This window comes from Alligator mississippiensis, chromosome 3, assembly GCF_030867095.1.
Source record: "Alligator mississippiensis isolate rAllMis1 chromosome 3, rAllMis1, whole genome shotgun sequence".
NCBI lineage: Eukaryota > Metazoa > Chordata > Crocodylia > Alligatoridae > Alligator > Alligator mississippiensis.
The window spans coordinates 258,439,121-258,464,932 of NC_081826.1; positions in this window are offsets into that span (position 1 = coordinate 258,439,121).

Sequence of the window (25,812 nt, forward strand, 5' to 3'; positions counted from 1 at the left end):
GGCAACCGCAGTGCCCTGCCTCGGTCTGAGGGGTGTTACTGCACTAGCCTGCGGCCAGGCTCGCTATGCCCGTCTCAGGCTCCTCGATATGGCCCCTCTAGGGCTTGCCATGCCCCCACAGGGCTTCTCAATCATATACTATGGCGCTCCCCCTCTTTGGGGCTCGCCGTGCCCCCATGGGGCTTCTCAATCAGATCGCCCCTCTCCCTGGGGCTGGGGTCTATGTACCCCGCACGCAATCCGGGGTCTCGGTCCCCCGTCTGCAACCTACCGGTTGCGCCTGCGACCCACTGGCCGCGCTCCTCGCTGCCAGTTGCTCACACACTGGCGTGCGAGCTGCACCTTCCCTGGCACTATGAAAATTAATGTGCCCTCTTGGCGCTAGGGCACCCCACGCTCTCTGGGGTCCCTATGATTGAGGCCTCCTCCAACCCCTACAGCCTCACCCAAGCCTCCGGGTGTAATATCACAACATCAAAGCAAACCCACAAGCCCCTAGGCTGTAACACAAATGCAAGCTCAAGCCATCTGGCTGTAACTCAAACCCGAAGCCCTATGGCCATAACAACATTGCTCCATATGACCATGGTACTTGCTGCTAGGCTCCTTTCCACATCCTCACTCCCAGAGCTCCTGCCTCCCAGGCTACTAGCCTGGCTTCAGCCCTGGGCTTTACAAAGGCCAGGCCCTGCCCCCTTCTGGCCAGCTGCTTCTGATTAGTTGCCCCGGCAACTTGCAGCTGTGCTCAATAGGCACTGCCAGGGCTCTCTCCCTGGCAGTTTCTCGTCTCCAGGAGCAGAGCACCGAGGTGCCCTGCGACAATCTGAAAGAAACTTCTTCAATTTGATCTTCTCTCTGTTTTATACAGTTTTAGAAATGGTATGTTCTGCAATGGGTATCCTTGGTGAACAGAATATATCTGTAGTGCTAGGTATATAACTGAAACATATGCAAAATGTAGTTAAAGTGGAGAATTTCCCATATTATTTTTCTTAGCACTTGAACTACAACATCTGGATCAAGGTGATGTTCTGGGACTTTCAGAAAGGCAGTGGGAGACAACAACTGATCTCCCAACCCATGAATGGCACATGCCCCTGGCGGCTGTGGGTGTATGGCTGCACCAGCAGCATTAGGAACATGGTGGCGGGAGTGTGGTGGTGGTGAGCTCCCGCAGATGCCTCCAGCACTGTCGGTGGCGGGGGTGGCGAGGGCTGACCAGGGGTTGGCAACCACACACAGGCACCACTGGCAGCAGTGGTGGCAGCCAGGGGTCATCGTGGACCATCCGCAGATGCCACCAGAGGGGTGGCAAGCGGCGACTACCTGCAGGCACCACCGACAGTGTCGGTGGCACCTTTTTTCAGGGGATGCACCGCCACATGCAGGGAGTGCATGTGCACCTGCGTGCACCCCCTGCGTGTCGCCTCTGTCCCATCCAATGCTAATAAGCTTTCCACTTTGCCTTTTCCCACTTGGTAGCCATGTGGTAGACTATTAGGCACGGAAATTGTAGGTGCTTGAGGACCATGACAATCTTTTCTTTATACATGTGAGAATGCCTTGTGCAATGGTGAGTTGGCCTTTTAGACATTAGCAGAATAGAAATACATAACTGATACCAATTTCGGACTTGTTTCATGTTGCTAGTCAGTGAGCAGATCACACGAGTGTGTGTTTGCCTTATAAAGTATTTGAACACAGTGCTGCTGATCATGACCAAAATGTATATTCCTGGTTTAATTATCACTTTTTAATTTAACTTTGCCTTGAGTAATGAAGCTAAGGTGTCAAAGCCAGGAAATTCAGAGTTAATAGTTTCCCCAGGAACTGTAACTCAGACTTTTTACATGTGTGTTAATAATCTATTTGTGCATATGGCACTAAATTGAGTGGCTTAATCCACAATGGGTGTGTCTACACATGTGCATTTACTGTGCAGTAACCTAAATTAGAGCAGTAACCAAAAATTACTGCTCAGTATGTAGGGGTTTAGGTTGTAGCCATGTTGGTCTAAGGATATAGGCAGACAAGGTTCCTTGGGTGAATTTGATATCTTTTATTAGACCAACCCAAATGGTTGGAGAATTGTTATTCAGCAAGCTTTCGGGTTCAAAAACCCTTTGTCAGGCTAAGGAAGCTGCAGCAGTTGGTGTGTGCTCTTCCTGGATTTTCATTCCATCCAGGAAGAGCACACACCAACTGCTGCAGTTTCCTTAGCCTGACGAAGGGTTTTTGAACCTGAAAGCTTGCTTAATAACTATTCTCCAACCATTTGGGTTGGTCTAATAAAAGATATCAAATTTACCCAAGGAACCTTTTCTGCCTGCTCAGTATGGGCATGCATCTACACATGCACTCTCATACTGCACGGTAACTATGGTGACTTATACTGACTTGGGCATACATTTTATACCTGCATGATGCAGGTAGCAAATTTACACCTGATTAATTACTGTGAAGTAATGCACGTATAGACATGTTACTGCATAGTAACGTGGAAGCTTCCCAGCTGGGTCTGCCCAGCCATAAGGGAGCCAGCCAGAGCCTAGCCCTGGGGCTCCTGCCTGCCCCGCTCTCCTGCTGCTGGGTTGGGCTGGTCTCTGGAAGTCCCTAACAGCCGGGTTTAAAAGTGCCTTGGTGCACACACTCCAGGGAGCTGGCAGGAGTTGCTTGCAGCTGCATGACCCCAGCAGGCCCAAACTGGACTGGGGAGGAGGTGCATTTCCTTGTGGCATTGTGGGGGGAGGAGGATGTCCTGAGGCAGTTTGTCCAGGGTGGGCCCTTGAACGCCCACATTTATGAGCTCCTGGTGGCTGGGAAGCATGAGTGGGCCCACTCTTGGTTAGTGTGCCAGTACCACATTAAGGTCAAGGACCTGTGGCCCCAGTGGGTGGCTATCACTGGCCACAACTGTCAGTCTGGTGTTGCCCCCAGGACCATGGATTTCATGAGGGAACTGAGTTGCATTCTGGCACCCAGGGAGGCTGCACCTGTGCCCGACCTTGACACCTCCAGTGACACATCACCAGAGGAGGGGACATTGGGCCTTCAGCACCCCATCCTGCATTCCTCCCTGGCTACCGCACCTACTGGCAGCCTGGGGAGCCCTGGCCAGTGGCTGCCTTGGCCTTTGTCAAACCCTGCAGCCACCCATGTTGAGTAGGCAACCACATCACTGCTGGCCACCAGCAGCATCAGCTCTTCTCTGGGGGGGTTGTAAGTACCACGCTGGGGGGTGGGAGGTGGGCCGTCCCAGACCCAGGCTCTACTCCCACCTCTACCCCTGTCCCTGGACCCAGCCTGGCTTCGGTGCCCACTCCTTGCTTGGCCTGCCCACACTCTTTTGGCTCCAGGTTCTCCCCCACAGCATGCAGAGAGGTGGGATACAGTCCAAACCTTTACTGAGCAGCACTTGCCCCATGGATGGGCAGGAATGGGCCTCTCATGTGGCCAGGAAGGTGTTGATTCTGGTAGCGATCTCCTTAGCAGCCAGGGGAATGAATGTGTAGCACTGTGACAGATAGCCTTCCAGGTGGTGGTGGACATTGCAGGGCAGGCCAAGTTTGCTCCCCGGGCCATCATAGCTCGCGGTCCTGATCCAGGAACACAGGTGTGCCTGGAGCACCAGCAGGATTAGCAGCAACAGGTTGTAATGGCCTGGGAAGCCTTCTGCCTGCACAAACAGCCCATTATGCACTGCCCGCAGCATGCACAGCAGGGGCATGCTTGGGGCACAGCCATGGCATGGCAGGGGGCCAGCCCCAGGGCACCTTCCTGGACAGGCCCCCAGTGGGGAGGGCAGGGGTGCAGCCAGCCCCTCACCCCAGTTGTTCGGGAGACCCACATGCCCTGAGCCCAGGTGTCAGGGGCTGGGAGGCTGCACAGTAGAGTGGTGGGCCTGCAGGGACAGAGTGGGGGGTCAGCAGAGCCTGGAGCAGGTGCTGCCAGCAACCTGGTCTGGCTCACCCTGGGAAGGGAGCAGAGGAGTCAGGTGGCCTGCAGCCAGTCCCCAGGGATCAAGCAGGGACAGTGAGCTTGGGTGGCACCCACCTGGGGCCCAGGACTGACTGGCCAGCTTGCCATGGTCCTTGGGTACCCACATGCAGCTTTCCTCCAATCTGAGGCCAAGCAGCATAGGGCCCCTGTAGCAGAGCATCTTATCTTTCAAATGTTGCAAATTCTCAGAAAAGCCTTCTGTCTCTTGCCTCTGTAGGGCCAATATCTGGATGTGGCAGAGAGGCCACAGAGGTCTGCAGGACCACTGCCACAGGGTCACCACCACCACCTGCTGGAGACGCCTGGAGATGCTGGCTGCAGCAGCGGCAAAGCCAGGATGAGACCTGCCTGCTCTGGTGGCTGGTGGTCAAAATGGAGGACTGGGTGGTGGGCCAGCAGGCGTGGTGGGCAGAGGACCTCACCTGGGAGACCACCCGGGAGAAGGCACAGCTGTGGGTATGCAATGCCACCTGGGCCGAGCTGGTGACCCTGGAGTGGTTGTGCATGGAACTGCTGAAGCAGCAGCTGGCCACCCAGGGCTGCCCAGCAGAGACTTTATCCATGCCCAGCCATGCCTGCCCCCCTGCCCCAGCCCCACAGGCCACTGGCTCTCACCTGCCACTTTACAGCAGACCCCCAGAAGCACCCTGCAGGTCCTTCTGGCTGCAGGCATCCCTGGACTTCACTGTGGCCCCCAGACCTGTGGGGGAACTGTCTGCAGCTGGGGTGCTGGTCACCTGCTGCTGGAATCTCTGCCCTGGGTGGCCCCACCCCTCAGCCCCTCACAGATGGACTTGGGGATGGGGTCAGACATGTGAAATGTCTTTCAAGTTTGTGGAATGGGGTTTTTATTATTGGTGAGTGGGGAGGGTGGTAGAGGGGCACTGTGTGTGGGGGCAAGGAGGAGGGGGCTGTGTTTGTTGAGGGGGGAGGGATGGGGGTTTTTGTTGTATTAATAAGGTTTGTGTGGCTTCTCCTATATGTGTGTCTTGAAGTGGTGCTGGGTGTGGGCAGAGGGTCAGGTGTGTGTGGGCAGTGGGGCAGATGGGCTGGAGTGGGGAGTGCAGGAGGAGGGGGTCGGTTAGAGCCTCCTGTAGCTGGTGCCCTGGGTCTGGCTGGTGGGTGCGTGGCTGTTCTGGGGCTTGGGCAAGGGGGACCTGGTGGGGCCAGCGGAGCCAGCACCATGGCCAGCATTAGAACAGGGTGCTGATCATTGCTGGCAGGGGCCAGGCTGGAGCAGCAGGGCACTGGATGCCACTGGCAGTAGGGGTGGGGGCAGGGGCAGCCATGGCAGGGTAGGCAGGGAGGGAGCTGCTTCATGCAGCCCTGCACTGGGCACACAGCTCCCAGGAAGGGATCAGCGGGTCGGGGTGTGCTTTTAAGATGGCTGCCAAGTGCTGGCAGCTGCCTCTGGCCTCAGCATGGCTGCCAAGTGCTGGTGGCCATGTGACCAGAGGCTGGAGCTCTCCCTGGTAGCCACAGGGGAACATAGCAGGCTGCTCTGACTTGGGACTAAATCTAGTCCCAGGTTGCTCGCATGTGTAGATGCCGGCCCTATTTCCACTTACTGTGCAGTAAATTTAACACACAGTAAATGCACACGTAGATATGTCCAATGAGGAGAAAGCAATAATATTGCAAGGGGCATATGAACTGCCAAAATAGTATACCTAGAATGCATTGAGAAGTACTAAGATGATACTCAAGAAATGATATTATCACAGCAGTTCTTTATTTTTAGTCTTTGATTCTTCAAACGTTCCACTACTTACATGCCAAAGTAGCTGACATTACCATTAAGAGCTACTTGTTCCTACCCATAATGATGAAACCAGGAAGACAATGCCCAGTAATTTCCTTGTGGACTGTGGCATATTCCCACCTGTTCAGAGACTCCATATCAGTTTGTATGTTATATTTAATCCTTGGGAAATATCTTGGAATAAAAAATAAATATTCTTATAAAGTACATAATCCTGTAGTCACTTTGACTAAAAATGGCTTTGTGACTAGCTTGTGTCATTTTAATTTGAGCACTTGTTATCTTCCTTAGCAAACTCTGAGAAATGTAAAGTTCAGATTTAGTATCTAAGTTGGTGACATTCTGGCCTCTTCAACTTCAAAATTCCCATTGACTTCAGTGGATCAGGATTTTACTCTGAATGTTTTTTTAAGGCTTATCTGAAGCTTATCCAGACTAACTGAGACTGGGATTTGCAAAGAGGCCTAAAGTGTGTGCGTGCATGTGTGTACATGTGTATAAATAAATAAATAAACATGCCAGAAAAAACCCAATAGAATAAGCTCTGCATTACATCAAAATATATTGGTTTCCTTTTATATATTTTTTTATTTTTCATCACATTTCTTATTTATCAACATGGTTATTTACTGGTCTGTCATTTTTCTTCGTTCTATATCATTATTCTTTTCTTCCTAAAATTCTGGCATTGCTATTAAATGAAAAGTTATTTTTAAAAGAACAAAGGTGAATGATGCACATGGTCTACACCCTATGATCTTGTATTTGACCTTCATTGATATGGCTAAGGTTAATGAGTCAATTAATTTTATACAAGATACCTGGCACATAGACTGCTTCACTTTACTGTGTAACCAATAACTTTCTAGTGCTCTTTGTACCCTTAAATTAGAACTTAAAAAATATTAATCAGAATTCATGGCAAGCTTGACCTGTTACATTTGGAAGAAATAAATTCTCAAGCAAGCAAAGAAATAGATGGGTATGTCTGTCATATGTTACACTTTCCTTTCTAGGCACTTTTCCCGTGTGGAATGAATCCCCCTTCCCCTCCCCCTTCCCCCTACACGCTTGAGGCAATGTTAAAATCAAGGAAGAAAAAGTAATTCAACTCCCACAAAACCCAAGAAATTTGGATTTACAGTTTCCATAAAAAGTGAAAGTCTGCCCCTTTTACAGATATATTAGTAGTTATTTCAGCATGTAATGCTAAATGCAACTAAAACTATAATTTTGTATTTATTTATTTCATAGATGATGCTTGAGATACAGTTGCTGGAGAAACTGTGGCAAACAGATATTGTAAAAATCTCATGTAACTCGGTTCTGGTCAGCAGAGCAATTCATAGCTCCCCAGTGAAGCTCAACCAAATGCAATTATATTGTTTGTTTATTATAAAAAACAACAATTATGTGAATTATCTCCTCTGAGTCTACCTAAGTCTGTACCAGGGGTCCTTAGTGGGCTTGTACAGCATAGCTGATGCATGTACTGTTACATTTTCAGGACTACTAGTAACTAAGTTGACTTGACACACCTCAGATCAACGCTCAATATCTCAATATCATGCTGTTAGGCAGGAGGGCATGACACACAATTATACATGCACACACAGACTGCACATACGACACTATGGGTCCACATACATACATGGATCTACACATGCAAACACGCACTTTAGTGGCTGTGTGTGTTAACACTAGGAGACACGGGGGTAATTGGGGTGCTTGGTGACTAGGGGGCACTTGGGGCCCCGGGTAGAGGAGGCAGTAGAGACAGGACTGGGAAAGCCAGCCATGGAGCCAGGAGAGTGGAGGCAGTGGAGATGGAGGTAGGAAACTGTTGAGGGAAGAGCCAGCAGAGAAGTCAGAGGTGGCTAGGAAAGTCAGGGTAGAGAGCCTGAAGGTGGAGGCAGATAAGAGCCGGGGAAAGAAAGCTGAAAGCCAGGAGGTGGAGGTGATGGAGCAAAGCCGGGAGGTCAGGAGAGGTGGCAGTGATGGAGCAGTGGTGATCTGAGGGAGCAGGAAGCCGGCAGAGAAACCAGGAGGTCAGGAGAGGTGGAGGTGATGGAGCAGCAGTGAGCCGGGGGGAGCAGGAAGCCGGCAGAGAAGCTGGGAGGTCAGGAGAGGTGGCAGTGATGGAGCAGTGGTGAGCTAGGGGGAGCAGGAAGATAGTAGAGAAGCTGGGATGTAAAGGGAGAGCTGGGATGGGGGTCCAAGGTGACAGAACTGGGATGGGGAGCAGAGGGATAGAGGACAGAGGGACAGGAATTAGACATGAGGTTGGGTCAGAGGCGGGGGCAAAGAGAGCAGGGATTAAGTTGGGAGCCTGCAGCAAGACAAAGGCCAGTTCAGGGTCCAAAAATATCAGTTTTATTAGATAGGCAACACAATATACAGACCATGAAGTTATTGGTTCCCCCCGCCCCCCACACAAACTCCCCCACACACTTGCACAATGGTAGCAGGAGGAAAAAGGTGTAGTAGATGGATTAGAGTCAAGGTGGATAGATATAGAACTCAAGTCCCTGGCTTGGAGGGAAGAGTGGGTGACAGCTACCTATCCCAAGCTAAGAGTTGGTCCTCGATGGTCAGTTGGGGTCTTCTCCAGCAAGGTATTGTCCAGAGGGGGTTGCTGGCAGGGTCTCTGGGTGGATAGGTAGCATGGCATAGTGCTGGTCCAGATGGAGAGGGCGTCCCAAGGAGGTCACACTCTACCACCCCTTTTATAGGGGTGGGCAACCTGTGACTCTAATGGGCAGGCCCAAGCAAGGGCCAGTCCTGTTCAGATGAGGTCGTGTAGTTCCAGGTGTCCTCATTATCCGGTGGGATACAATGGTGGAGTTTCTGGTTTCTATTCTGTTCTTTGTTTCCACATTGCTGGTTTCTTGGAGGGTCTTTATTTTTCAAATACTGGGTCCTGGGAGTAGATATCTGGTTCCAGGGAGAGTCAATTGAAGGCAGTGGTCTGGTCTTTGAATTGATGGTCCAATTGTTGAGTTGATGGTCTGGTCATTGAGCAGAAGCTATTTTTAGGCCTGCTACCATTATGTCTCAAGCACCCTCATTCATCCTCATTCATTCAGGAACCAACTTACATAGGAGGGGTAGGTATGAGTCATACTTGCAACACAGTTACAATAGGGTATGCCTGGCCAAGGGACACAAAATGGAGACTTAACATTACAAGATGGAGGGTGGACATTAGTTTGGTTAACTTATAGGAACAGGCCTAAATCATACAATATTAATGTAAAACAGTAAAAATCAATACAGTCATAGTAGGAATACAATATAAAACAGTAAAAATTAATTAAAAAATAACAGAACACTATTTACAATATAAAAAGGGGCTTGTCACAATAATGGACTACAAGAACTTAGCTTTTCTGTGACTACTTATAAGGAACAGAGAGGGCAGAGAGAAAGTCAGAAATGGTTGGGGAAGGGGAGGGAATGTATTTTTAAATAAAAAAAGAGAGTTTCAAGGGATCTGTCTGCACTGCAAACAAAAGTGATTGCAGCACATTGCATGCACACATCAGCTAGCTTATACTAGCTAGTTTAGTTGTGGCAAAACCCCCAATTTTTCTGTTTTCACACTAGGTGTGAACAGAAGTGACAGTTTTTGCCTGATCTGGGCCCTGAAAGTGGTCTACAACCATGACTGAACAGAAGTGCATGACTGCAAAGGATGTTCAGTTTGGGTTTTTTTCAGCCAGCACTAGGGCAGGTGGGTTGGAGCCCTGCCGCTCCCTCTGCTCCCTTTCCCCTCTTCCATTATGAAAACAATGTCAGGGCTGGGAGTGGGGAGGGGCATTGCTTTGGCCTGCAGCCACTCTAAACTACAGCTGGATCTGCAACCCCTCCAACCCAAGAGTGAACTTCTGTTGGGTCCAGGGGATTGTGTGAAGCACCATGACGTACAATGAGGAGATGCTCTTCTGTCTGTGCCTTGTGATATTTATGGGTAGGCTTTGCACAGGCTCTGAAATCATCACTTCTCTTGTAACACCAGAGCTTTTGACTGCAAGTTTTTTCTACCATTTGCTTGAATATTTTCTAACCCCTTTATGGGAAACTAGTTGAATAGAAAGGTTATTATAACAGCTATGAGGATGCTGATAGGGCTTTCCCTGACCCCACAGTTGTTGCATGATATGTAGAAATATAGCCAGTCTCATGGTATATACACAGCCCAGTGACAGCATGGGGTCAGATTCTTTTGGTCATTCCAGCCCTTTGTGCTGCTTTAGCAGATTAAAGGGACCAGAAAACTGCTTCTGCACACCTGACTATTGTCCCATGCAAGGTTGTCTCCAGCTGGTTAGAAGTCAGCATAATCATCTGCTGTTCTATCCACCCTGCAGCCTTTGATGTTCCATGCTGGGAATGGGCGGCAATGTGGCGACTCCAGCCAGGCTCTTGGAGACAACAATGAGTATACATGCTCTAGAGCATCCCAGAGACTATCACTGTTTTAAATGATTCTGGAACTAGGAATGGCATGAAAGCATCCTCAGGATTTGAGGACATGCAGCCTTCTTCTCTACTGCTCTAGCTCATTTCACTATGCTTTGTGAATATATACGATCCAGAGTGTGTACATTCAAGCCTTGTAGCAAGGAAAGAAAATATTATATGTCTACATAATGTTGTTACATACACCCTTACTAGTTTGGGTTTTTTTGTCAGTGAAGTAACAACACTGAGAACATGCAACATAATATTAACCTTAAAAATAAAACTATTTATCCTGCATTAAACTTTGTTATATCAATACCAGATTAATATGACCTTGATCTATCTGCAGAATACAGATGTAAACATTTCTAAATACTGCATTGTGAAGACTTTTAAGGGTGTTACCAGTGGCAGGTTTCAAACACGCACTTGTTGGGTCTGATGTGAAGAATGCTAAGTCATGTTACTGTATCAACACTTAGGGTACAAACCCATGGTTATGTGACTGTCCTGTAAAAGGTTGGCACAAAGAGCAAAGGAGAATGAAAAAATAATGTTTGAAATATTTACTAGAAACAAAAATGGCTGGACATCTTAGAGAAAGCAACCTACTATATTTCTTTTGAATTTTTCTCTTTAGAATAAATCCATACTCATAGAATAATAGAATCATAGAAGTAGGGTCGGAAGGGACCTTGTAGATCTTCAAGTCCGACCCCCTGCCTGGGCAGGAGGGAAACTGGGCTCAAATGACCCCAGTCAGGTAGGCATCGAGCTGCTTCTTAAAGACCCCTAGGTAGGAGCCAGCACCACTTCCCTTGGAAGTTGGTTCCAGATCCTAGCCACCCTGACTGTGAAGTAGTTCCTATGGATGTCTAATCTAAGCCTACTCTCCAACAACTTGTGGCTGTTATTCCTTGTTATCCCGGGGGACGCTAGGGGAAACAAGGTCTCCCCCAAACCCTTCTGGTCCCCCCTAGCGAGTTTATAGATGGTCACAAGGTCCCCCCTCAGCCTTCTCTTGTGAAGGCTGAACAGGTTCAGGTCCCGTAGCTTCCCATTGTAGGGTCTGCCCTGCTGTCCCCGGATCATGCGGGTGGCCCTCCTCTGGACCCTCTCAATGTTGTCCACATCCCTCTTGAAGTGGGGTGCCCAGAACTGGACACAGTACTCCAGCTGTGGCCTGACCAGTGTCACGTAGAGGCGGAGGATCACCTCCTTGGCCCTACTTGAGATGCACCTGTGGATGCACGATAGGGTCTGGTTAGCCCTGCCAACCGTGACCTTGCACTGTCGGCCCATGTTCATCTTGGAGTCAATGATGACTCCAAGATCCCTTTCTGTCTCCGTGCTCTCAAGAAGGGAGTTTCCCATCTTATAAGTGTTTTGCCGGTTACTACTGCCCAAGTGCAGCACCCTGCACTTGTCCGTATTGAAACACATCCTGTTTTTGTTAGCCCACCCTTGCAACCTATCCAGGTCTTTCTGCAGTCTTTCCCTCCCTGCTAATGTGCCCACCTCACCCCAAATTTTGGTATCATCAGCAAATTTGAACAGGTTGCTTTTCACCCCGTCATCCAAATCGCTGATAAAGAAATTGAACAGTGCGGGCCCAAGGACTGAGCCCTGGGGGACTCCGCTGCCCACTTCCCCCCAGGTCGAATATGACCCATCCACCACCACCCTCTGAGTATTACCCTTCAGCCAATTAGCAATCCATCTGAGCAATACTCATTGCTTTCAGTCACAGATTTATCTATTGTGGTCTACTTCTACCTCCTATGTATCAAAACTCATCCCATGGGATGGGTTCATTTTAAAATTACTTGTCCTGTGTTCTGGATCTCTTTATACAGACAGGTCTCATAGTAAAGAGCATGCCAAGATGCAGTTATATAAGTGTTTAGAGAAAGAAAGAAAGAATGGATAGTTAGGGAAGACAAAAGGACAAAGGGTAGGACAGAAAGTGTGGACAGGTGAAGAATTAAGGTTGGGGGAACTTACGTCTTGGGGCTGTGTATTAGCTGGTTCAAGTTAACTGTTTCACCTGTCTGCTCCCTTATGAGAGTAAATTAAGTTAAACCATAACAACTAAATTCTGTTTTGTTGGGGGGTAACCTGCACTGGTTTAACTTCTACTTACTATGGGATAGGCACAAAGAAAAACTTGCTTCAGTAAATTAAGCTGAACTGTGGTAATTGTCCCCACATATTTTAAAACAGCAAAGCTGTTCTCTTTGAACATCACTAGTGCATCTATCTTTTGTCTAAATTGTCCTCTTTTCAATTAAAAGAAATAAGGCTAGGTGCAAAATAAAAGTATATATCTTTTGGTTTTCTGTGATAGGAGGCATTTTGGTTTCTTTGCTCCTTGCATCACTGTTCTTTCAGGACATAGGTGTCAATACATTGCTCTTCATTTTTTTCAGTTGAATTATTTTTTCTTCCTTTGCTTAGACTCAAGAGAATACCTCATTCTCTTTGTTTTATGTCACAGTTTAGAATATGTTCCAAGGAGTCAAGCCGTGGCCCAGTATGGTAAGGTTGCATTGCTCCTCATCTTGACTATTGTTGTTTTTTGGTCTTGTGAGAGTCCATTCTTTATGGGTGTTAGTGAAGGATGAGGCTGTTTGACAGAAAATCCATGCTGTTCAGGGGTCTGACTTTATTTTGTCAGTTTGGCACAGAGTATGAGGGACAAAAGTATCATTCAGGAGACTATTGCAATTTGGCAGGGCTGTATAAAGCAACATCCCTAAATGATGTGATTTCTAAACCTTTGCTTTGAAAGGTCAGAGGTTTCATTTCACTGAGGCTCATGCAATTATTTTCTTGTGCAGGTTCATCCACCTTGCTTTTGTCTTGAATTTTGGATTCAAAAGAAGCCCAAAACTCAGGGTATAGAGTCCTTACATTGCCTGGTTTTGCACTGAAATAATCTGCAATGGAGCTTTGCCTGGTTGCACTGGGAAACCTATAATTCAGCTGAGTTACAAGACAATCTGAAAAGTCTGAGGGGTCAGTGATTCTTTTAGGGAGCCTGGGATAAGGTTTGTGTTTGTGATGACACCTGAAACTATTACATTTTAAAGCCCTGATCTTTGCAAATGCTTAGATGTACTTAATTTTAACTACTGACTTTAATGAACTAGTCCTATAATTAAATGGGTGTATAGGTGGCTTGCCTAAAAGATTTTAGATTTCACACAGCTCAAATAATTTTAGAAATAATATCTGAGTAGCAACTCAATGCTCCACGCTCAAAATGGAAACCTAACTTGTAGCTCTTTATATCCAAAGGGACTCTGGAATGCAAAATGGTCATATCTGTCTATTTAATATCATCCCTATGACAGCTTAATGATAATTGAAAGATGCATATTTTCTGTCCCAGAATCACCACTGGCATTTATTAACAACTGAACTAAAAACGAACCTTAAATAGAAATAATGAAAACATGAATCTGACGTGTCTTGATATTCTTTCTAGTTAATGGCCTCATTAGTGATGCCACTGTTTTAAATGATGGTAGAATGCCACTGGAAATCATTCAAGGACTGCATGACCATATCCAGATGGCAATGGCAGTTCGGTGCCTAAATACTTTTGAGGGTCTTGGTCTATATTTACTAATCAATTATACTGAACTAAAATTTGAAGCCTGTTTCAGTCACTACCCACTGTATGCTGACGTTGTGATGCTAATAATCTACAATTCCATTTACAGGTTTGGGCTGTGTGATACCAAGTAGTGAGGCAGGGATGGGTGCAGTGAGTTGGGGCACTTTTGAACGATCTCTTGCATGCTGTGGATGACACCACTGAGGAGATTCAGCCCATAAAAAATAAACCACATCCAGCTGAAGAGTAAGATTCATGGGCTTGATTTTATCAGAATTCCATAGTTGGAATAAGTTAATTTTCTCCATATCCATTGGGGGAGTTCTATTGTGGAGCTTTAATGATATCTCTGCACAAATCAATGTTTTATGCAGAATTGCTTTGACTTTCACAAATATCGAGAGAGTGCCTAATTGATTGTCAGACTCCTTAAGTAGCATTGATTTTACTGCTGCAATATTCAGATGATGAGGTAATTGCATCTTACCAGCTTATCAAAAAAGTCTCCTTAAAGCATTCCATGGTCACACATTTATTTTGCTTCTTGTTTTCTCTTTGATTGCTTTTTTGCTAAATGTGAGTATTATGGCATGGTATCGGTGTTAGCATTAAAAATGTTAACATTTACCAGTAGGTCTTGTTAGGCTACTACTGTTATTTCCTCTTTTAGGCATAAAACAGTTCCAAGTGGTAATTGTAGGCAAATTGATGATTTTTTAACAGTCATCATTGTATCAAACAGAGATGAGATGTCTCAGAAAAAAAATGTGAGGGGATGAGTGTCTGGAGGCCCACATAAAGGTGGGTTTACTACCTATACCAATATGCCAATTTACCATTGTACAAATAGAGGGATATCTGGGGATGACTGCAGTGTCAGAATATAGATTACCTGATGCCATAATACAGTGCTGTTTTCTGCAGGTGGTATCACCAGGAATGTCATTAAACATGCAATTACCCTAACTTATTCAGGATGCTTAGATACATTTCATGGTATTCACAGTTCTGTGATTAGTCAGGCTGCACCTTACCTTAATCTGAGCCATGCTGTGGCTTCACAAGAACCTGAGAGCCTTCTGCATTTCTAGATTACACCAGCAACCACCTATTGATCACTGGCTGCCAGAAGCTTTAATCGGATTAGAGGCAGTAAAACTGGTTTCTATCTCTGGCGCCTGACTCAGATTTCAGAGCAAGGGGAAAAGTATGACATCACCCCTGCTTGCATCTGTGTTGGGTGGCTAATGAAATTACACGATGGATTTGAAGACCATTAAAGTCAATGTTGATCCTTATTATTATTAAGAGCACTTTCAAATTTACTGCACCACAGGGCAGGCTTGAAAGCATCATTTTTCAAAGGTGTGTGCATTGCATCGGATTGCAGTGAAGAGCCCTGCTGGATAGAGAGGATGCCAGCAGCAGAGAGAATCAATTCTGAAATTAATTGGATAAAAGTACATGTCGTTCCTTTGCTGTAGAGATATACACATCCTATGATTTTGTGATAATTGGGCATGATGATGACCTTGGGATAAACATTTCCTAGTGCGGTGGGCTCCTGGTTAAGACATACAGGTTACTACATATGTATATGAGTAAGTGGTGTGTGAAGGATTTCCTAAAGCAGCATGTCAGCCTGCATGCTTCACCTGTGCATTATATCTTCTTTTAGTCATATACATGCATTACTTGTCACTTGTGGGAAAGGTAAGGAGCTCTGTGGGTGATATTTTTTATTACCCACAGACTGCATGGTTATGATGGACTTAGACAACTTTTCAAATGTGAAGCATTCTTCATTATAAGCTTTTGTAGGCAACAGCCTACTTTGTCCAGGCATCTGATGAAGTAGGCTGTCCCCAACAAAAATGTAAATCTTTCAAAATTAGTATCTACTGTGTGCCCTGGCCTGCCTTCTCTCTGACTTCAGACTAACACTGCTGACTACTACTCTCCAAATCAGGGGTTAGACACCTTAATACCTTGGAGGATCTGCACTTCAGTAGTTCACTTACTCATCAGCTGGGTGAATCCTGATGTGTTGGTGACAGATAACAATAACTAGCTCCCAGGTCCTGGTTTTGTGTGCCCCAGAGTTCCACCCTATCCTGTTTCTTGGCTTTTCAGCTATCCCCAGGGGTTTCCACACTGGCTGCTAATTAGCCTGCCCTGCCTGCTGCAGCTTGGCTCAGCTGCTTTTACTTGGCCTAATAGCCTAGGACGGTCCTGTCCTGCATTTTCCCAGAGACTGTAACAGACCCCATTCTCAGGGTGTACTTTCTTGTTGAGGTTGGCCATTATAGCTGTTGGTCCCTGCGGGCTACAAAAGTCCTGATCCCCCTTTGATAGTAGCTAACAGGGTTGGGGTTTCTGGTACAGGTTGGAACAGCAAGCCATTTCTGGACCTTTTTTTTTTTTTCCAGAGTAGAGACTTTTTTAGGATGGAATGGGGTTGTACAGTGGTAATCCTGACTGGTGAAGCATCTCTGCCTTTCACTGACAGGTATCAGTTCCCCAAGTATCCCTGAAGATGCTGTAACTTGTGCAGGGATCTGGAAGTCCTCAAGAACACAGGATAAAATTGTAGTAGACGGTCCCCTCACCCACCTGGGTGTACCATGAACTTCTCTGGAGCAGTTAGAATCTAGCCCACAAATTATGCCCTTCATACTGCTCTAGCATTATAGCACTCATAGTGCTTCTTCTGGGCTTCTGGACAGTATCAAGTCAAGTTATTCAAGTTATTCAATTCACAAACTGGCCTATTGAAATGTGTTCAGGAATGTCAGTCACACAAACAGTAACTCACAGGTGTGTACTCAGGGCACAAGAACACACAGTACTTACAGCTGAAAGTCAGTTTGGCAAATGCTGCTGTTTATTGGTGGCATTGAAACCCCCACCCTTGGAATTTTCCCATTCAGCCTCTGTAACACACACTGAAGGATTTTTTCATATTAACAGCTTGGCTACCCATAGGAATCTCCTTGCTTTATTCTGCACCAGGGCCCATATTTACTTCTGCATGTTGGCTTTGTTCTGCACTCCCACAACTGACTTTTAAGGCATTGTTTTATTTTGACAGCTCATGTAAGAAATGGCTGATGGAACAGCGCACCTCTAAGGCTAGGTACAGACATTCAAAAAGTCCGAGGTGGAATCAATTGAAGTTATGCGGTGTTCTGTTAGTGGCATAGTTTAGATTGGTAGCAATCAGAACATTCGTTTGCCCTTTGGTGAGGTTGGGGGGGGTGTGAGAATCTTAGTCTGGGTTTTCCTATTTTTGAATCAGTCTATGTTTGCTGAACTTCTGTTCTATTATGGGTATAAACCAGTTTTAAGTATCAAACTTCTGTTCTGGTATAGATTGGTTTCCAATCACTTATACTGGCAAAAGTGTAATGTTTGTACCTGGCCCTAGTGTGGATAACATCACTTAGTTTTCCAAGGACAGGATAGATTAACAGACAGGATATTTATATCAGTGACAGGAACATAGGTGTATGTCATTCTAATCCATTTTAAACTTCCCTCAAAGCAAATCTTAATTCTTTTTCAGTCATACAGTATCATCCTTGACCTGATATAGCAACATTAATTAATATCAGGAAGACATGGACTTATTTAAAGCAACAGTGAAGACAGAGAATGCATTAAATAAAAGAACCAAGAGTTCTAGTTTTTTGTATGTCTTAAATAACAGGATGCCTTTTCAATCAACAAGTGATTCTTAGCAATTACCAGTAGCTCCATCTCTCACATATAAAGTGTGTTTCCTGGGGACATCTTAAATCATTTCACAATTGTTGCATACAAACAAGAGGAGACAGTGAAAAGCACTTAGAAATTATATATACTGGTCCTCAAGACTTTTTTTTGGTTTAGAAACAAATGTTTCTAAATTTTTACAGCTACTATAAAAACATATATGTGCTTGTTTATTTTCTGTTTTCTAACAGTTATTTGACAGCTCTATGCATGGGAGCTCTGTCCTGGACATACTTAGACATAAGTCCTAAAATAGTCAGACAGGTCAAAATTAGTGAGCCATGCTTTCCTGGCTATGAGCCATAGGTTTTTTTTAATGTTGGAATTCCACTATAGGGACATTAAACACTATGACTGCAGTAATATTAGAACCAATGTCCTGAAAATGAGAAATTTGAGTGAAATGATGTACTGGAGAACATATTTTCCAGCCCCCTGCACCACCACTGAAGCTTTGCATATATTTTTCTCCTTCATTTTCATATATATTATATTGCCCATCAGCATGCTGCAGCATGTTGCAGAACAGTGAGACCTGGTGATACAGTCCTCTAGTAGTTGGTAAGAGCCAGTGGCTTTAAAAACACCACAAAATAAACTACCAATTCCTCCCTTATTTAAACCCACATAGTAAGATCTACTGTCACACAACAACAGTGATCAGGTCACATGACTGCTAGACACGGCAGTGGAGGGTGGGGAGAGGGAACAAGAAATCAGCCCCAAACCTCTGAAACTAATAAAGAGGTAACTTGGGAGAAGCTTGTAAGGTGCATAAATATGAATATAAGTGTCGCAGGGCACCTTAGTGCCTGCTCCTAAGAGAGGAGAAACTGCCAGGGAGAGAGCCCTGGCAGAACCAAGTGAGCACAGCTGCGGGTTGCCGGAGCAACTAAGCGGAGCCAGCTGCCTGTAGGGGGCAGGGCCTGGCCCTTATAAAGCTCAGGGCTGAGGCCAGACTGGCAGTTTGCTGCCAGCAGCTGGAGAGGCAGGAGCTCCCTCGGCTGAGATATGGGAAGGAGCCTAAGTTGCAAGTACAGCTCATGATAGCCCTGGAGGCTTGAGCTATGATGATGAGTTATGGCCAGGCGGCTTGCATTTGTGTTACAGCCTAGGGGCTTGTGGTTTTGCTTTGTGTTTGTGTTATTACACCTGGAGGCTTGGGCGAGGCTGTAGGGGTTGGAGGAGGCCTCAATTACACGCACGCCAGTGCGTGAGCAACTGGCGGTGAGGAGTGCGGCCAGTGGGTCGCGGGCGCAACCCGCAGGTTGCAGACAGGGACCTAGACCCCGGATTGCGTGTGGGGGAACATAGACCCCGGAGGCGCAGCTCGCACGCCACTGCGCGAGCAGCGGGCGGCGAGGAGCGCGGCCAGCGGGTCGCGGGCGCAACCCGTAGGTTGCGGACGGGGACCGAGACCCCGGATTGCGTGTGGGGGGAACATAGCTCCCCGGCCCCAGGAAAGGGGCGGTATTACTGAGTAGCCCAGTGTGGGCACGGCGAGCCCCAGAGAAGGGGGGAGCGCCATACTGAGCAGCCCTAGAGAGCGGGGCCATACTGAGTAGCCCAGTGTGGGCGCGGTGAGCCCCCAGAGAGGGGGAACGCCCTTGTACGTTATTGAGTAGCCCAGTGTAGGCGCGGCGAGCCCCAGAGAGGGGGAACGCCATTGTGTTTTATTGAGTAGCCCAGCGTGGGTGCGGCGAGCCCCCAGAGAGGGGGAATGCCTTCGTACGTTATTGAGTAGCCCAGTGTGGGCGCGGCGAGCCCCAGAGAGGGGGAACACCCTTGTGTATTATTGAGTAGCCTAGTGTGGGCGCACGGGCATAGCGAGCCCGGCCGCAGGCTAGTGCGGCAATCCCCCTCAGACCAAGGCAGGGCGCTGCGGTTGCCCCTGAGAAGACAGGGAGTAGCAGCGCGGGGAGCCAGAGTCAGGGAGGGTATCCGTGCGGTTGGCCCATAGGACCGGAGGCCCGCTAGAGAGTCCCGAAGCGGAACCACACTGGCAGGGGAGGCCCAGAGTGGGCTAGACGGGAGTCCCAGCAAGAGGCTGGGCATGAGAGAGGGAGCCCAGGGTGGGCCACAGTAGAGAGACAGACTAGACAACGTCCTTTACATCCGCGAGGCTTGGGGTGTGGTATTAGGGGAGGTAGGAGCCACGCATAGCCCATAAGGCTAGGACGCTTGGGTAGCACCCATTGTACGGGGAGACCCACGAGGGGTCCAGGAGCTGACAGGCCCGAGGAAACACAAGGCAGCCTCCCTACTACATATTTGATCAAGACGTGGCGGGCGAGAATGGAGGGTGCCCTCGGGCCGGAGTAGCGCGGTGAGAGGGCCTCAAGGAGATCACGGCCCTCCGTGAGGACCCCGCCGTGACAATAAGAAACATGAATGTTAAAACAAAGCAATTCCAAAATCAGTAGCCACCATTTTAAGCCTAACAAAGAATAAATTTGTACCAAGATTGTTTGGTTTTTCAGACATGTTATGTATTCATCAGATTCATTCAATGGGGGTGAATTATTTAGATTAAATCAGAAAATAGGATTGATGGCGATTGCACACTTGTGTAAATCAGGTGTACATTCACCAGTATGAATGTACTAAACAAACTAGTTTGAGATCACGATCAGGCCTGGAATGTTAAATTTGCTTTTATAGTACACCTCTTAATGCATTAATGATAACTGTTATTTTAATGGGTTTAAATGAGTTTTACTGTTTTTCCCCATTCAGGATATTTTGGTTTGGAGCACAAAACATATGTATTTTTAATGAGGCTGTTTCCTTAAGTGCCATTTGCTTGAGTGCTATATATATTGTGGTCTGATCCTGATCCATGGCTCCAACCCAACTGTGCCACTTTGGAAACTCACAGAGGATGGAGGGCTGTTTTGGGGCAGGCTTTGGGTAGGGATTTTCCTTAAGCTTATTGAGCTGACTTTAGGCCATTTACTCTGCATCACCTGCAGGGAGCATTTCTGAGCAACACTGTGAGGTGAAGGAGAGGAGCTTGTAGTGAGGTGTACATTTAGCAAGAGCAGATTTGGTGAACTGCTTCCCTGGACAGTAGAACAGGCCTTAGGTGCAACTCTAACTGTTGTAAGTCAGGACAGCCCAAAGGTCATGGTTTGGAGCTACCTTTCCCCACCTCTTCTAGGTCCTTTGCCAAGTAAAGTTTGGTCTGATGAGGGGATCAGGCCCTACCAATGGCAGCTGAGGCTGGCAGGGAGCTTATTTTTGATCCAATAAAAAATGGAAGAGAAATGTGAAAGAGAAAGTTTGGTGTTGACTGGAGAGAGGACTGCCTGAACACAGCTCTGTACCAGCAGGCCATTCAGGAACATGGAGAGCATTGAGATACTATAGATCTACTCCCTAGTGCTGGGAGCTGCTGAGCTGGCTTTAAGGAATTACCAGACAGCTAGGAAGCTAGCATTTTTGCTTGTGCTGAAGGACTGGCCCAAAGCAGCCAGTTAGGGACTATTTTAGATGTACTGCTTTTCAGAACATAAGCTGTTTCTCCCCTATATTTTGCTTTATTTACATGAAATTTTGAGACTGCTAAAAATTACCCCCCCACACACACTAGAAATCAACCCACCCAACACCCCCCACAATGCCACCCCCCCCCCCCCCAAAAAAAACCCAAACAACAACCCATCAAAAACAAACCAAAACCAAACAAACTGTAAGGCAGGAAGGTGAGTGTATTAAACTCCATTAGTGAAATAAGGACTACAATGTATTTTCAATTGAGAGTGTTTGCTTGTATCACAGTGTTTTGGAGTCAGGTTTGCCAAGCTGCGCGTTCATCTGACTGCAGGCTACATGACTGCACTTTAATCAGAGTCCAATAAATTGCTTCTGTTAGAAGGGGCACTAAAGAGCTCCAATTAATTTACATGCAAAACCACAATAAATATTACTAGCTATACACAATTCAACATCACAATAATTTACTGCCCCTGTATCGGATATTCTATCTATGCAAAACCATATTGCAGCCCATTAACTGAAAAAATTATGAGAGAGCTCTCTAATTTCTCATCATCAAAATACATGATAAGAAGAAAGATTAACATATAGGTGCCCTCTGAACTGAGGAGAAGTGAGACTGCAAGCGTCTCAGGTCCTGATTCTGATTTTGGTAAATCAGAAGGAAATTCACTGTAATCTGTGCAAAACATGTGGATGATCAAAATCAGGCCCTCAGAGAGATTATGGTTTGTTTAAGCGAGTGGTTTAATTGGGTCAGATTCTGCTTTGATTTTCTGAATGTAGCTCTAATCTAATTTCATCAAAGATGGTAGATCAATACCAGTGTAACCGTGATCAAAATATGGACTGTGGAATACATTCACTAGCTGGTGTTAGATTTCACAGCCTAATACGCTTGAATGACAGATTTAAAATGGAAAGATTACCTCATAGTCCATACGAGTTCAAATTAAACTCTCATAAGTTTTGACTACTTCTCTGTCTGCTTGTCTCTAGAGTGTAATCATTAAGGGTTTGTCTGCAAGTGGACCCTTGGAAAGTTAAGCTGAATTAACCAAAGTTAATCAAATTAATGTGCATTCAGTTGTTGCGTAGATGTTCTCATTCAGAGTTGAAGTAGCCTTGGAGATGAATAGATCTGGAGATTGCTTCAGAAGCCAAATGAGCAAAACAAGGATGTCAACCAAGTATTATACATGCTGGATAGCATAGAAAGACAAATCATAGCTATGCATTGAGACATTTAACTACTTCCTTTGATTAATCAAACATAAGTGTACTGGACCTGGGTCATCTCTCACTTCTATCCATTTTCAATTCATGTAACTCCATATGACTCAGTGGAATTACTTTCTGATTCAAATGAGTGAAAGGAGAAACCCCACCATTAAAGAAAGGTTGATTGCAGGTACTATGAAGAGATGGGTGTAGCCACATTGTTATAATGTGAAAGCCTCATGGAAATCATTGACTGAAATGTCTTTGCAAGAAGTTTCAGTTGCACTCCTGCCTTGTTCCATCATTAAAAAAATTTTTTTTGACCTTATTTATAGATGGATTGAACAGTCCCAAGTCTGAAGGACTTCAGTTGAAATGATGATCAGCACTTCAGAACATCAAAGCCAACATCAAAGATAAGTAGCTTCCATCAGCTAAGTGTGATATGGACCAGTTGAAAAGACAGATACCTACACAACAGTACCGGGTTCACTGATAGAAACTCTTCCATGAGAGAAATCAAATTTCCTGGATGCAACATTTATGTTGGAAAGAAACATGCTGAAAACAATCCTTCTGCTATTAATTTATATACTGCCCAGAGGGTACCTCTATTGAGTGGCTCATAATGAGTTCTAGTTTGGGATGCAGAACTCAAAACAGCTCTGTTTTACCAGATAAACAGTGAATGAGATATACCTTGTAAAACAAATGTAGCAGTAACTCTAGGGTGCCATACATTTCTTATAAAATGCTGAGATACAGAATGCAAACAACAAGAAACATAATCGAAAACAAAATGACCTTTAGTTTAGTACAGCTTCTGTCTCTTGGTGTGTCTTTTAAAGTGGAACAGCTCTACTATTCCTATGCAACAAAGAGTTAGTTTCCACAGCAAGAAACATCCTCTATATTCAATTGTGGGGATAGGAATATTTACCTCATCCAGAAATGTGATTACTGAAACCTTTTACTATAAAGAAGTCAGGCTACTTTGGACAGCCTGCAATCTTCTCCATTACAAGAGAGGATTTCCTGCAACAAGCAAATTATAACAATGATTAGAAAAGGCTGCAATGAAGATAGTTAACAGTAGAATGTTTCTATATTTAAATTCTAGGAGACTTGGAGGTCACCTGATCCATCCTCTGTAGTGCCAGATGATTCCAGGAGTACATTGCACCTGCTGGCCAAGGATACAATGACAAATTTGTTACAACAGAGAGACAAGGTTCCTTGGGTGAATTTGTTATCTTTTATTAGACCAACCCAAATGGTTGGAGAATAGTTATTAAGCAAGCTTTCGGGTTCAAAAACTCTTCATCAGGCTAAGGAAGCTTCAGCAATTGCTGCGTGCTCTTCCTGGATGGAATGAAAAGTAAACAAGCCAGGGGCTGGGCTGGGGAGTCAGTTGCCAGGCAGATTGTTATGTATCAAATCCAATGTCTATGTTTAGTCCCTGATCTCTAGTATCCAGCAGGTTGATGAACTGGAGCTCATAGGCTCGTCTCTGGGATGTGTTGTGTAAGTTCCCCTTGAGGATCAGGACTGAGAGATTGGAGAGAGAGTGGCCCTCCTGTGAGAAATGTGCCCCCACCGGTAATTGAGTGTTTCTGTCTTTGATTTCCGGTGTGCGTTCATTCTGGTGCGCAGTTGTTGTTTGGTCTCTCCTACATATCTTCCATCAGGGTATTTGGTGCATTGGATGAGGTATACTACATTCTTGGAGGTGCAGCTGTAAGATCCTGGGATGCTGATGGCTCTGTTGTGGGGTGTAGTAATAGTGGAGGTGGTGGAGATGTGGGGGCAGGTTTTGCATTTCTTGTCATGGCACGGTCTGGATCCTTTTGGTGTGTTCTGGGCTTGAGGAAGTTTGCTTCTGGTGATGAGGTTGGCGAGGTTCGGTGCTTGTCTGAAGGCTAGGATGAGTGGCTCTGGGAAGATCTTTTTAAGAATGGGGTCTTTTTCTAATATGGGTTGCAATTTTTTGAGGATTTTCCATACAGGTTCAAGGGATGGGTGATGGGTCATAACCAGCGGTGTGCGATTTGTGGGTGTTTTTCTTCTGTACTGCAGCAGTTCTTCACGTGGTATCCAGGTGGCTCTTTCAAACGTGCGATCTACCTCTCTGGAGGAGTGTCCTTGCTGGGTGAAAGCCTTTTTAAGATTGGTGAGGTGGCAATCCTGGGTGTTCTCTTCAGTACAAATGCAGTGGTATCTGAGGGCTTGGCTGTATATCACAGCTTTTTTGGTGTGTTTCGGGTGATTGCTGGTTCTGTGCAGATATGTATGTTGGTCTGTGGGTTTCTTGTATACTGTGGTCTGTATTTTACCCTTCTGGATACTGATCCTTGTGTCTAAAAAAGGGATGTTGGTGTTGGAGTATTCTAAAGAAAGTCAGATGGAGGGATGGTGACTGTTGAATTTCTGGTGGAACTCAATCAGAGATTGCAGGTTCTCACTCCAAATGATGAAGATGTCATCGATATATCGTAAGTACAGCAAGGGTTTGATGGTGCAGTTCTTGAGGAAGCCTTCTTCCAGGTGGCTCATAAAAAGGTTGGCATACTGTGGGGCCTTTTTAGTGCCCATAGCTGTTCCCATCATCTGGAGGAAGTGTTGATTATTCGAAGTGAAATTGTTGTGTGTGAGGATGAAGCGTATAAGCTTGGTGATATCTTTGGGTCTGTATTCTGGGTTGTAATCTTGTTCCTGTAGATATGTAAGGCAGGCATGGATGCCATCCTGGTGTGGGATGTTGGTGTATAGGCTGGTAACGCCCATGGTGGCTAGGAGTGTGTTGCTGTGAAGGTGGTCTATGTTTTTAAGTTTCCGTAGCAAGTCTGTGGTGTCTTGGACAAAACTTGCTCTGTGGGTGACAAGCGGTTTTAGGATGGATTCAACAAAACCTGATATTTCCTCAGTTAGGGTCCCATGGTTGGATATGATAGGTCTGCCAGGGTTCCCTTGTTTGTGGATTTTAGGGAGCATGTAAAAAGTCCCTGGGTTAGGTAGCAGGGGGATCAAGGTCTGTAGTTACAACAGAGAGAACATTTTCCTAGCAGAGCTCCCATCTTGGGGTTGGGAATCCAGTCTGGGAAGGGAGCAGTAAAGAGAAACCAGGGTGATGCACAGGTGACTGGTAGAGGGGGTATGGGGGTGGGTGGGGTGGGACATGTGCCCCCCCCCCGAGATTGGCCCCTGACTCAGCACCACTCAGGATGGAGCAATTTTTTTGCTGTGCAGGCTGGTGGCATGTTGGGGTGGGGGAACTAAGCTACAGCACAGAAGTATAAGAGTGGATATGGGACTTTTGGCCTGTCCCTGGGCCTGCCCACAAATTGTGCCCCCCTGAGATTCAGGAGGCACCAGTCACCCCTGGGGTGATGTGTGTGGAAGCCTCCATTTAGCTTTGCCAGTGGATATGGCAGTGGAAAATAAATGTGGTTTTAACTGGTAGCTTCCTCTGAAG